Below are 13,953 nucleotides of genomic sequence, written 5' to 3' on the forward strand. Positions count from 1 at the left end.
AAGACTATACTTTCAGGGATCATTTCTATGGTTCGTTACCAGTGAAGTTTCTCTGAATGTGCAGAGCACCCGAAACCACAAGGAGGAGATGCAGCGTCCTCTCTTGAGCGTGAAGCCAGCTCTTGGTGTTGCTTCTGCAACTGCCACTTGCCGTTAATGATTGTTCCTCCCTTTCTTGGGAGGGGAGAAGGAAAGGACGCATTCTGAGTAAAATTTTAAAAAGAAAGAAAAAGAAAAAGATAACTCAGCTCAGAGAAAGAAGCAGCCATGTTAAAGAGACACATCAATTGGTTGCCTACGCACCAGGGCCAGGGATCAAGCTTGCAGCCGAGGTGAGGTCCTGGGCCTGAACCGGCCTGTGCTGGTTCCTTACAAAGGGATCCGGGACAGCCTAGATGCCGTTGAGGTCGCCGGCCTGCCTGATGCATCCTTTCCGGAAGCCCACACGCTGCCACAGCACACTGAGTGTGTCAGATCAGCTAGAGCGAGGATGACGGGCAGGCTGGAGCCAGGAGGGGACGTCAGCCATGGCCCGTGTACACGGTGGACTCTGCTGGCCTGAACATGCAGCTGCTGGGACCTCTGAGTCACTAGACCTCAGTGCTGAATCAGGACCTCACTCAGGAAGACTAAAGGAAATGTGATCTATGTACAAAGTGTATATTCGGATATGTATCGATGCCTTTTAGTTTTTCCAACGATGTTTACACTATATTCCTGCCACCGAGGCTTTTTTAAATAAGCAAAAAAAGAGACAACTCAGCCCAAATATGTCCCTCCAAACACGGCAGGTCCTTTTAGATCAGCAACATGGTCACATTTCTCAAAAGATGTTGAGAAATTTTATGCTGTATCAATAGGCCTATATTCTGATCTAGCATCAGTACTTTTAGAAATTGACCTTAGGCCCTAACTGGTTTGGCTCAGTGGATAGAGCGTCGGCCTGCGGACTGAAAGGTCCCAGGTTCGATTCCGGTCAAGGGCATGTACCTTGGTTGCGGGCACATCCCCAGTAGGGAGTGTGCAGGAGGCAGCTGATCAATGTTTCTCTCTCATCGATGTTTCTAACTCTCTATTCCTCTCCCTTCTTCTCTGTAAAAAAATCAATAAAGTATATTTTTAAAATTATTTTAAAAAAAAAAAGAAATTGACCTTAGCCATATACCGAAGGAGACTCAGAAGGATTGAACAAGAACATTTATTACAGTATTGCTATTAATAGCAAAAAAAAACCAATCAAACTTTTTGGCCACAGGGCAATGGGAATGGTGAATGGGACTGGAATAGAATACCACACAGCCATTAAAAATGATGGTTTTAAAGAATATTAAGTGACAGAGAAAGCTTTTTTTAAGTAATGTATCTCCCAATGCGATTATTTGTTCCAGAAGTATCTTTGAGAGCTATGACATAGGTGCAAGCACATCTCTCTGAGCTTCCGTTTCCTCGCCTGTAAGTGGGATTTGCCCATGACTGTGTCCCAGGCACCCTCGTGAGAGGCACGGCAGCCTGACTGACCTTCGGCACCCTGTGGCTATTGCTTCTGCTGCTGTGCTTATGCTGTCTGACAGTATGAACTCAGAAGGCAGCATGTCTTTGAGTAGCACTCTGCTACCGAAACCCTCCAAAGACTCCCCAACAAGCTCTGAATACCACAGCCTTTGGACGCTGACCCCTGTCAACTTCATCGTCGACCACCTTCCCCCTCCGCCCTCCTTGATCCTACCACTGGCCTCATGTTGCTTCTCAAATACACCACGCACCCTCAGGCCTCAGGGCCTTTGCATGTGCTGTTCCCTCTGCCCAGGTCTCTCTTCCCCAGACACAGCTGCCCCCGTACCTCCTTCCTTACCTCCTTCAGGTCTCTGTTCAAATGTCGTTCTCCCAGGAAACTCCTCAGCCCCCATCATCACTCACATTTCTCCTCCTAGAACTCCAACCTGCTGCCCCTTGTGAGTCCCTGTGCTCGTGTCTTGTCTGTCTCCTCCACTGACTGTGAGCACCCAGAAGGAGGGTCCACACTTCTCTTGCCCACTTTTCCTACAATCACTATAGTAAAGGCTCTTTACTGGTCAGAAACATTTCTTTCTCTTCGCTTGTTACTATTTCTCAAACATATTCTGTAGCGAGCGGCTATAGGGTTAAGCCTCGGACTGACCTGTTGGCAAAGCCACAAACAAGTCCCAGCTTAGAGGGCACAGCCCTCTTATAATTAGGCTTGACCTTATGACGCTCCCTAAATCTTATCTGGGAAGCTAAAGGGCTGTGGGAGATGCAGCAAGTGCTGCCAAAACAAGTGAAACTCACAAGAACATTGTAGCTATGGTGACCACTACCTTGTTTACCTCTGGCTATAAAATAAAAGCTCAGCTTGCTTCTGGATCTCTCTCTGTGGCCTCAGCCAGGCACAGGAAGATCCACCGACCCAGCTTATTCTCTTTGTCTTTTCTTCATCCTTCGCTGCCCCCCCTCAGGCTCCCCGAGCCCTTGGCTGAGCTGGCTCGGCCCAGTATTCACCCCTGCAGTCCTCTGCCCTCACAGCACACAGAAGCAGTGAAAACGCTGTCTCCAGAGGGCGGGTCTCTAGCATGTGACAAGGGACACGTCCTCCTCTGCGGGAGCCCCTTTAAAGTGCAGGGCGTCCACAGGGGACCAGGCTGTACAGACACAGGAACTGTCCTCAGTCTCCAGTTCCCCACGGCGCCTGCCTCTCAGACCACCCTGCTGCCTCCAGGGGGCCAGGTTCCACCTGCCCGAGCATCGGGCCCAGCTTCCTGTGGCCACGTTCCCGGCCTGAGACACACCCTGCCGGTCAGCCACACTGTTTGCTTCCCCCAGCTGCCAGGCTGTGCGCCCCTGGGCTGGGCCCTTCTTATCTCGGAGCCTCAATTTTCCATCTGTGCCATGGAGGCACCAACACTCGCTTGGAGTGTACTCAGGAAGGTGCCCCGAATACACAACCCAAGCCAGGTTCTGGGTTTCTGTCCTTGGAAAGTTTTTTTTTATTCTAAACCAGGCAGGGTCAGAGCAATCACAAGGCCCAAGATACTACACCCAACGGGCCCATACCCCGAGATCATGGGGCCTACTCCCCCTGGATTTCCAGGAAAAGCGTGCAGCCAGGAGACACGGCGGGGGAGGGCTCAGCTCAAGAGGAGCACCCTGAGACCCCAGCCTGTGGAGGAGAGATGGGACCGCTGTCTGTCCTGCAGGCTGGACCCCGGGCCAGAACAGAGGTTGCTGTCTGAAAACCCCTCTTAAAGACAGTTTGATCCCCTGGCCAGTGTAGCTCAGTGGTTGAGCATCGACCTATGAACCAGGAGGTCACGGTTCGATTCCCGGTCAGGGCACATGCACAGGTTGCGGGCTCGATCCCCAGTGTGGGGTGTGCAGGAGGCAGCAGATCGATGATTCTCTCTCATCAATGATGTTTCTATCTCCCTCCTTCTATTTTTAAAAAAGACGGTTTGATCGTAGTTGGTGTTCATTCTGACATAAATCAGCACCGCTCCCCTGCTCCTGTCATGTGCTGGTTCTTGGAAAAGGCTGTTGCCTTGACCTGGCCAAGCATGTAAAGCGATGTCCATACCTGGCCACACCTGGTAGCATTCACGTACTAGGACCCGTGACTATTCCCCACGCCCCTGATGAGGTCCAATTTGTCTTGCAGCTCAAGACATGTCTCATATGTACGTTTCCCTTAATAAAGTCTATTAATAACCGGACTGGAGTGGCCAGCCTCTTTCTTTGTTTGTTCCCTGGCCTCCGCTTCGGGAAGGAGACTTTCAGTCTCAGGGCCTTTCTCTGGGTCTTGGTGTATGAACAGCCCCCGCAGCCACCAAGCCTGACTCGCTGCCCTGTGCAGCCACCCCAGCAGCGTCCAGCTGCCCCTCCACAATGCCCCCCATTGCTCCCCTCAATGCCCACTGCCTGCAACGCTCTCCCTGCCCTTTCTCCTCCTGGCCCGCTCCCCCATGTCCTGTGGAAGGCACTTCCCCAGAGCCTTTCCTGCCCCCTTCGCAGCTGAGCCGGGGGCCCTTTTCCCTGCTCCCAGTCTCCCATCATATCAAACTGTGTTGCGTGTGTCCATTTGCAGGTCCACTTTCCCCACGCAGGTGACAGTGAGCATGCAGGGGGGACTGGCCTGCTCCGTGTCCCACACCCCAGGGCCAGCCCGGTGCACACACAGGCACTCAGTTGACATTTGAGGATAGAACGGAGAAAGAGCCTCCCACACATCCTGGTCCTCCTGGCTGCTCTCCTCCCAGGGGCTGTCAGAGGGGAACATGGTGCAGGGGGCAGCCCTGAGGGACATGCAGTCAATGCTGGTCCCACACCTCCTGCCTGGGGGGTCCTGGAACGTGGTTCCGCCTCTCTGGGCCACAGCTCCTCCTCTGCAGGCTGGGAATGGGGACACCACTCCTCAGGGGTGTTATGAGGATCCAACGGGATCACGCGCACCAAGCGTCTGCACGGGGCTTGTCACGTGGTTAGTGGTCAACAAACATGATTCCCGTCACTGCTCCTATCGGAATCGCTGTTATTGTCGCTCAGAGCGATGTGCCCACCTGGGTGCCCTGCTCACAAAGCGCCTGCTCTGAGTCCTGGGCTGCCCCGTCTACCTGGGACCAGATCAGTCCTGACTCCCTTTCTATCTTGTTGGGGGGCATTGGGGGCAGATTCTGTCTTTTTTTTTTTTTTCCAACCTCCTGGCCCAGGAAGGGGTGAGAGTGAAGCCGGCACCCTGTACAGAGACAGAAACCTGGAATCCGCCTGTTCCACCCCCCCTCCCAGGTCTCCTGACCGTGCAGCCTGCAGGTGTTTTATTAGGTAAATGGAGGTGTTGATGGCCCCCAGCCAACCTCCGGGTGCTCCCAGTAACCAGCTGAGAAAGGGCTTGGGGAGTATGAAAGCGAGGCTCTCGGGGTGGGGCCGTTATCACTGAGCTGCTGCCAGGGCTGAGCATTCCTCGGCTGATGGATTTTTTCTGGACAATTAGAAGATAGCGGCTATCTGTGTGGAGAGAGGACGTGGGCACACCCACCCACCCCTGCAGACCTTCCTCCTTCATCTCCTCTTGGCTTCTTCCAAAATGTCATCTGAGCCCCTGGCGTGTGCCATTGCCAGGAAGAGAGAGGGAGCCCAGGGAGTTCCAGTCTAGTGAGGGAGACAAGCCAATAGCCAAGTAAGTGTATCAAGGAGGGAGAAATGTTATACATAAAAATAAAGCAGAGTAAAACAATAGGCCAGATGGAAAAGGGGCTGCTGGATATTGCATGGCCAGGGGGGCCTGTCCTCTGAGCCGGGACGGACATGAGGGGTGGGAAAGAGGCAGCCATGCCGAAGCCTAGAGGCCAGCAGAGCGCGTAGCATGAGCAAAGGTCCTGAGGCAAGAGTGAGCTTGATATCTTTAAGCCAAAGGGCCAGTGGCTGGAGTAGGGAGCCGGGAAGAGACTGACCTGAAATTGCTGAGTGTCTGTAGGCCACGGGGAGGGATTTAGATTTTAAAGATAAAAAGCAGCAGTTTAAGGTCGAGGTCAGGAATTCCGGGATCAGCCTGTTAGGATTCCAGTCTCAGCCCTACCAGCCGCCTGGCTCGGGAAAGTTCCTTAAAGTCTGGACTTTCAGGTCTCTCATCGTTAATGGGAAGAATGATTTCGCCTACGTCATAAGGTGTTACCTCGAATCCCTAGGATGATGCCGGCAAAACCCTTAGCACGGGGCCTGGCCAGAATCTGGCTTGATGACCGCGCTCTGCGCTGATGATGATATCAGAGGTTATACAGCACAACCTGGGGGCTCCTGGCAGCTCTCAGATCCTGGCAGAGGGCACACACACTTGTGCCCCGGGTCTCCTGGGGGTGAGGGACAGACCGGGTGCAGCTGAGGGAAGCAGGGAGGGACGGACAAGCCCGAGGCCCAGGCTGGGTTTGGCCGCAGCTGAGCCCCATCGGCTCTCCACTCCCAGTGACCTAGAACTTTCGGTGAGGGTGAAGTGTTCTGTATTTGTCCAGTACAGTAGCCACTGGCCACATGTGGCTGTTGAGACGTTGAAATGTGACTAGGACAACTGAAGAATTGACTTTTAACTGTTATCACATTTTAATGAATTTAAACGAAAATAGCCACACAAGGGTAGTGGCTACTGTATTTGATAGGGTAGCTAGAGTCCAAGCTATTTCCTCTTCGATCCTCTCTCGCTGTGTCTGGCTTCCTCCAAGAGAAGGGCCTCCTTTGGTGTTGCGCTGCTAGTTACCTGCTCCCTGTACTTGCTCATTTCAACATAGAGAGAGGGAGAGGGGCCTCAGACTCCGGGCTGAGCTGGAATTTGGGTTCCTTTTTAAAATTCGTCTGTGGAGGTAAATGTAAATACAATAGAACTCACCAACATCAAGTGTACATTTGGATGATTTTTGAAAAATTTCTGTAGTCTGTAATCAGGACCACAATCAAGAAATTGTTGCCTGGAACGTGGCCCCCATGCCTGTCACAGCTGATTCCCTCCCCTCACTGGCCACCACTGATCCGTTCTTTTTCTCTGTCGCTTTGCCTTTTCTAGAACATCATAGACATGTGCCCCGCTTCTTCCCCTTGAAGCTAGACTAGAATTTAATGGCTCTGTTTTATTCCCATTCCATTATTTTCCCCACATTTTTCTAATTGTGGCAAATGATAATGGGTTAGAGATATAGTGTGAAATTTCTTTTAAATTGAATCTGTTTAAGGAGGGTACATTCACTTAAAAAACCTTAAGTCATTAACAGAGCAGGTGGATCATGGATACGGCAACAGTTACATAAGTGGGACAGAAGTCACTGGAAAAGCCACCCAGGTCCACCTCTGCACGTGGCACGTGGGGAAACCGAGGCCCAGGAAGGGGCGGCGACTGGCCTGGAGAGGATGCAGCAGGCGGCAGAGGCCCATGCGGCCCACAGCAGATGGCGGAGGCTGAGAGGGGAGGCTGGGGTCTCCCTTAGGGTTTGGGGGCTCTCCCCTCCCCCACTCTGCAGCCTGCGCTGACTGGGCTGTCCAAGGTCAGAGGCTGGGCCTGACAGATGGGATCTGCAGGGGAAGAGGATTCTGGGAGTGAGGGCCTTTGTCCTCCTAATGTTCCAACCCCAGATGGCAGGGCCAAGCCGGAGGGGCTGGGGGAGGTAGGACCCCTCCTGAACGGGAAGGTCACAGCCTGGAGACAGAATCTTTGTGGAAACGTAACTGCCAAGACCCCCCACCCCAGGGGCTGGTGCAGGCCTTTCCAGCTTTCAACTTGACCCCTCCATTCCACATGCAGCCAGATGCAAATGAGCCTGGCTGCTGCGGGGCTCAGCCTCCCTTTCCTCTTGCTGGGGCCCATCCCACAGGTCCAGACACCCATGAAGCCCCAGGCCCACATCCCAGGCCCAGATCCTCAGATCCTAGAGTCTAGGGCAGAGACATGAAACGGCCGCACCTGACCCATCTCTGCCTGGACGCTGCAGCAGACCTGGGGCCACCCCTGCTCTCTCCCCACTCCCATCCTCCTCCTCCCCTTCTCCCTCCTTCCCACATCCCACCCTCCTCCTCCTCCCCCCAGCTCACTAGAAATTTTAACTTTCTGATTCTCACTTGGTTCCTATGTAATATGAGGCTAATTATGTCTCTCTCACATTGTCGTAACAAAATTCAAGCAGAACTTTTAAAGCATAAATCAGCATTATAAAGCTATAGTAATCAAAACAGTAGGTGCTGACATCAACACACACATAGACCAGTGGAACAGAACCGAAAGCCTAGAAATGAACCCACACAGATGTGGCCAACTGATACTTGACAAGGGGGCCCAGAACACTCGACGGTAGTGGTTCTCAACCTTGGCTGCACATTAGAATCACCTGGGAATCTTTTTAAAATCCTGATTTCTGGAATGAGGCCCAGAAATCAGGATTTTAAAAAGATTCCCAGGTGATTCTAATGTGCAGCCAAGGTTGAGAACCACTGCTCTAACTAATGGTGTTGGTGCAATAGAGTGCACAGATGTCAAATTATAATGCTGTGCACCTGAAATTTACATAAGGTCATTACCAATGTGACCTTAGTACACTTAATTAATAAAGTAAAATAAACGTTGTTGGGAACACTGGGTAACCACACGCAAAAGAATGAAATTGGACCCCATCCTACGCCGCTCACAAAAACTAACTAGAAGCAGGTTAAAGACGTAAACAAACGTAAGACCAGAAACCATTCAACTCCCAGAAGAAACAAGCTCCTGACATCGCTCCTGGCGATGATGCTTTACATCTGACACCAAAGCAAGGCAGCAAACGCAAAAATCAACACGTGAGTCTACATCCAACCAAAGGCTCTCCGCAGCCAAAGAAACAAACGACAAAATAAAAGGCCGCCTAAGGAATGGGATGAAATATCTGTAAATCATATATCTGATAAGGGATTGATATCCAAAATACAGAAAAAAAGTATACAACTCCATAGCAAAAAGAGAAACAACCCTTAAATAGACATTTCTCTAAAAAAGATATACCAATGCCCAACAGATAGATGTAGAAACGGAATGAGGGGGTGAAAATTCATGCTATCTACAACCCACATTAAAATACCTCAGAAAGAGGTCGGTGAAGTAAACGGGGAAAAATGCTAATGTTAAATCTGGGGGTTGGATATCGATGTCATAATGTTATTCTCTATTTTTCTGTGCATCTAAAATTATCCAATTCCATGTAAGCCCATAGATTTTAAGAAAAGGCATTAAGAAACCATCACTATGGAGGACCCTGGGAAAGGCCAATATTGTGAGCACGAAACCAGCATGGAGGAAGACGGGCGGGGCAGGGAGGGCTTTCTGGGCTGGGAAAAGCTGCCCTTCCTGTCTGCGGCCCCTCCCCTGGGACCCCTTCTCCTTCTCTGCACCTCTGAGCAGCTCTGCGACCATACCCCTCACCGCCCCGCTTCCTCGGCATCTCAGCTCTCCGGTCTGGGGCCCGGCAGGAGACAGCGTCACTGCCCCTCTGAGAGCCTGGCCCCTCTACTCTGCCAGTGTCTGGAGTGGGAGGGGCAGAAGGACGCAGCCCCTTCACCTCAGCCCGTTCCTGGCCCGGGCCTGGGCCTAGGCCTCTGTCCTCTCACTGTCCACCTCACTGGACAGGTAGGGAAACTGAGCCCCAGGCCTGACGGAGGTCCCGTTTCCAGGGCCGACGCTCTTCCTAAGAACCAAGGACACACAATCCCGCAGAAGGAAGAGGCGAAGAGAAGGCCCGGGGCACCGAAAGGGTCAGAAGCAGGCCTCTGGCCCCCAGGAGTCAGGGTCTTCGGCAGAGGGTAGGGGACAGGAGCCCAGAAGTCTGAGATCTCTGAAGCGAGGGAATCAAGATACGTAAGTGAACTATACATAACACACCATCAGGGGCACATTAAGGAAAGAAAACTGAGGGGCATGAGGAGGCAGGGAGTGATAGCAAAGAGGCTAATTTAATAAGGGGGTCACCCCTGGGGGAGGAGATTGAGCAAAGAGCTGAATAAGGAGCAGGCAGAGGCATGGGGCTACGGGAGGGGGAGGGGAGGGGCCTTAGGCAGAGGGAATGGCAAGTGCAAAGGCCCTGAGGCAGGAAGTGAGTTTGCCGCCCAGAGAGCAGCAAGGGGGGCAGTGTGACTGGAGCCGAGAGTGAGGGGTGGTGGGAGGGGGACATGGTCAGGTGGAATGGGGTTCCGGTGAGGAGGAACTGAGCAGGGCCGAGAGGATTCTAAGCAGAAGCAGAACAGGCTCTAGCTTATGTTACAACAGCTTTCCTTCGGCTGAGAATGAGGTGAAGGGGAGAAAGGGCGGTAGCAGAATGGCCAGTGAAGAAGCTACTGCAAGAGTCCGGGCAAGACATGAAGGACGCTGGGTGGGGTGGTGGCAGTGGAGGAGGACCGAGGGGCCCAATTCTGGACCTGCCCAGGGATCAGATGAAGTGGGGGGAGGGGGGGGGTAGGGAGGGGAGATAACGCTATGTAAGACACCATGCTCCTTGCTGCATCCCCAGGGCACAGGACAGAGTTTACCTAAATCAATCGTTACAGAAAGTGAAAGAGCAAATAAAGGAAGGAAAAAAGAATCCCCGTCTCAGGTTCTCCCTTCAGACCGGACTGGCTTTTTTTCTTTTTCGGCCCTGTCAGACGGCGACCTCTGGTGGCTAATTATTGAAACTGCAAACCCCCACGTTGAGGGCCATAAGGAATGAAGAACGGACCCTAGAAGATCCCGAGCTGGATAAAATCAGAGACCACATTCCACCCCTTAACCACTTAACAGATGATGATACTGATGCTGGAAGTTCATCCACTGCCTTCCTATGTTCCCAGGAAGCATCGTGGGCCTGCATACATCCCAGGTCTAGGCACACCCCAAAGACCCCCGTTAGCCCATAGCATCTCTACTTAGCTGGAAGGGAAACCTTGAAACCCTGTGGGTTAGAATCTCCACTGTCCTCCACTCCTGGAATCCTGCTCCAGAGCATTCAGCAAGAACCCATTTCCCACACACACACCTGGCACCTGCCCCCGTCCCAGCTCAGTTCCTCCAGTCTCAGTAAAGGGCATGCTCCCCCATCGGCTCCCCATTCAAACGGCACCAGGATTCCTCCTACCTTCAATTCTCGGTGTTCCTGGAGCTGTCATTGTTCTTTACACAGGACAGAACTAAGGAGATGAAAGGAGGTCCCAGGTGTGTTCTGAGCAGAGCACAGGGGACTATCACCTCCCTTGAGCTGCACGTAAGACCTCTGTTGATGCAACACAAGATGACATTTGATGTTTCTTTAATTTCTTTTTCTTCATGTTTCTTTTTTGAAGTAATTTTTCATTTTACATTATACAACTATTAGGGTTATGGAATCCCAGAAAATATTTCAATTAAAGCTAAAGTCCTCTTTGATCACTCCCTATCCCCCTTCCCATTCCCAGACCCCCTGAGCAGAGGACAACCACTGTTGTCAATTTGAAATTTATCCTGGCAGAATTTTTCCTTTGGATGTATATGTGGACACACACACACACACACACACACACATCCCTAAAGAATATGTAGCATTTACTTACTAGGATTATTTTTCTATACAAGTAGAATCATACTGTACATATTTACCGCATGAATTTTTTCTCCTCTCTGTTCTGGACTCTTGAGTTCAATTCATGGATATGAGATGGGACTCACTTTGATGGGGAGCTGCATCGTGCTGCAAGCCCTTATGAAAAGTGAACTAGCCCCTAACTGTCTGGAGGCCCCTCGGAAGCCCCTCGAACCCTCTGCTCCCGCGTCTCCTTTCCCCCGCTCTCCTTCCTCCCACCTACCACTCTCCTCTCACCTTGGTACTTAGGTTCCACACAACCAACCCCCTTGTGAGAAGGTCCTTAGCCACCAGATGCCCTTGAAAAGGTTCATCTCCGGAGTTTGGGGCTCCCTGCGCCGCCTGGTGGTTTCTCTAAGTAACTGCGGTAGCACCGTCAGCCCCCTAATCCATTCATCCGTCAATTCATTCAGGAACACACCTGTCTTGAACCTACCTGTGCCTGCCCTGGGGGCGTGGCCACAGATGAGCTCATCTCCAGAAACTCTCCAGTGGAATGTGAGTGCACTCATGACCTGCCAGAACCTACCTGTTTGAGAGTGCTCGGGGAAGCGCTTTGTGGGAAGCTCAGGTCCTGGTGCAGAGCCTTTGGAGGGCAACTGGGTGGTCCCTCTCAAGTATGTTGTAGTTCGCGGCTGGGGCTTGAGTCTCTAGTACTCTGCCACATGGGGGGGAAAACAGATTGCCAGCGTGTTTGTTGCAACATTGTTCTTTTGTTTAATTTTAAAATATATTTTTATTGATTTCAGAGAGGAAGGGAGAGGGAGAGAGAGATAGAAACATCAATGATGAGAGAGAATCATCCATACGCTGCCTCCTGCATTCCCTCCCTCCCCCCTCAAACTGGGGATCGAGCCCACAACCCGGGCATGTGCGCTGACCTGGAATCAAACCATGACCTCCTGGTTTATAGGTCGATGCTCACCCACTGAGCCACGCCCGGCACAACATTGTTCTTGATGGCAAATTCAATGCACCCGGCAAGGAGGCCAGCTAAATTCATTCGGGTGCATTAGGATAATGGAACATGTTTAAGTCCAGCCCTTCCCAGGCTGGGTCTCTGTCCCCCTCAGAGTGTCTCTACTGGCTTCGACCTGCCCACTCCAGGTCTCCTCACCCTCCTCTTTCTTTCTTTTCTTTTTTTTTTTAATATGTTTTTTATTGATTTCAGAGAGGAAGGGAGAGGGAGAGAGAGAGATAGAAACATCAATGATGAGAGGGAATCACTGAATGGCAAGCAGTTCTGGCCGTAAGCTGCAAAGGCTACACTCCAGGACGACGAGTGATAAAGTGGTCCAGGCTCATTGGTCCCAGCTGAGAAAGGGCGGAAACGTGAGCCCTGGGCATTTTTCTTGACTTGATAAGCAACAGAGGAGTCTTTGTAAGTTGAGAATAAAGATACAATTTTAAAATTGAAATAACACAAGCGGCACCTGTGAGATTGCCGGAGTGAGGCCCTATCAGCAGGGAGTGGGTCCCCCCTAAGGGAGAACTTCCTGTTGTGGGGGGGGCGGGGGCGCATCTCTGGGAGGAGGGACTGGGGCCTGGAGCAGCCTCGCTGTGGGTGGAGGCCAAGCCTTTCGGGCTCCCTGGCAGCAAATTCTTGGGCGCCTGTGACCCAAAGCGTTTGCTACCAATACCTCCTGAGCCTTCGCCGGCTGAGAGAGGGATCCCGGGCCGGCTCACCTCTCATCCCGAGCATTCATCTGGGAGAAGGATCGCTTGGTAAGTAAATGCATGTCTCGGAGAATGATGCAAACAAACAGTGAGCCGGAATTATTGGTAGAAATCACATTCAGTGAGCATTGAATCTGGGTAAGGTCAGCCCTTTATTGCTCCTGTCCCTGTGATCATCCTATGATCATTGGGACTTGCCGCCCAGCTGGGCTGCTGGGGAGATTCCAGGCACACAGTAGGCTCTTGGAGGCTCTGGGAGTCCCGGCCACACACCCCCACACACACTTTGGGGGCGGGGACAGGTTAATACTGAGCAAGCCGCCTCCCGCCCTTCCAGGCAGAGCCGCTGGAGAACTATTACTAAGAGCCTGGCACTTAGTCAATGCTCATTGGATGTTGTTTTCAATGTAAAATGAACACCGTGGGAGTGGGTTCGAATCCTGACCACCTACTGGCTTTAGCGCCTTGAGCAAGTCACTTAACCGCTGAGTCTCAGTTTCTCCGTCTGTGAAGTGGCACCCACTTACTGCCTAGGATGATGGACAGGTGTAATCAGACAGGAACTATTACAGCTGGTCCAAGTAATATTTGTCACTGGGCATAGAGACCAGCTCTGCCAGGGCTCTTGACTCCTTTGGGCTTCTGTTTCCTCGTCTATAAAATGGGGACATTTATAGAATCTCCCCAAAAAGTGGTGGTGAAGATTACGTGCATATCAAGCCGGGCCTGGCGGAGTTGGCTCAGCACACGCTAGCTGCCAGGACTTCTGCCCTATGCGGAGGGCGCTATGATTACCCCCACTTTCCAAGAGACTGGCTTAAGAGCCAGGAGTTTCTGCTCCCTGGAGCCAGGTTCCTATAGCAAAGAAAATACAGTAGCCGTAGGGTGGGGCCAGAGCCAGCAACCTGGGCAGGTCCTCTGCCTTCTGGAGATCAGCCCTCAGGACATGGGAATGTCAGCAAGCACGGGGTAAGGTCAGCCCTTTATTGCTCCTGTCCCTGTGATCGTCGGGACTTGCCGCCCAGCTGGGCTGCTAGGGAGAGTCCAGGCACACAGTAGGCTCTTGGAGGCCTTGGGAGCCCCGGCCACTCCCCTCCCCCCCCACTTTGGGGGCGGGGACAGGTTAATACTAAGCAAGCTGCCTCCCGCCCTCCCAGGCAGAGCTGCTGGAGAA

The 13,953-nt window shown here is 52.1% G+C and overlaps 1 non-coding gene across 1 annotated transcript; it reads left to right on the forward strand.

Moving 5' to 3' along the window:
• On the forward strand, nucleotides 1-209 carry LOC139014819 (small nucleolar RNA U3). Its single transcript, XR_011472351.1, has one exon. It is a non-coding gene; the product is annotated as a small nucleolar RNA U3 (small nucleolar RNA).
• Nucleotides 210-13,953: the final 13,744 nt, after the last annotated feature.

The sequence above is a fragment of the Myotis yumanensis genome, unplaced genomic scaffold, assembly GCF_028538775.1.
Source record: "Myotis yumanensis isolate MYYU_CA2020_CCGP unplaced genomic scaffold, mMyoYum1.0.hap1 SCAF_7, whole genome shotgun sequence".
Classification (NCBI taxonomy): domain Eukaryota; kingdom Metazoa; phylum Chordata; class Mammalia; order Chiroptera; family Vespertilionidae; genus Myotis; species Myotis yumanensis.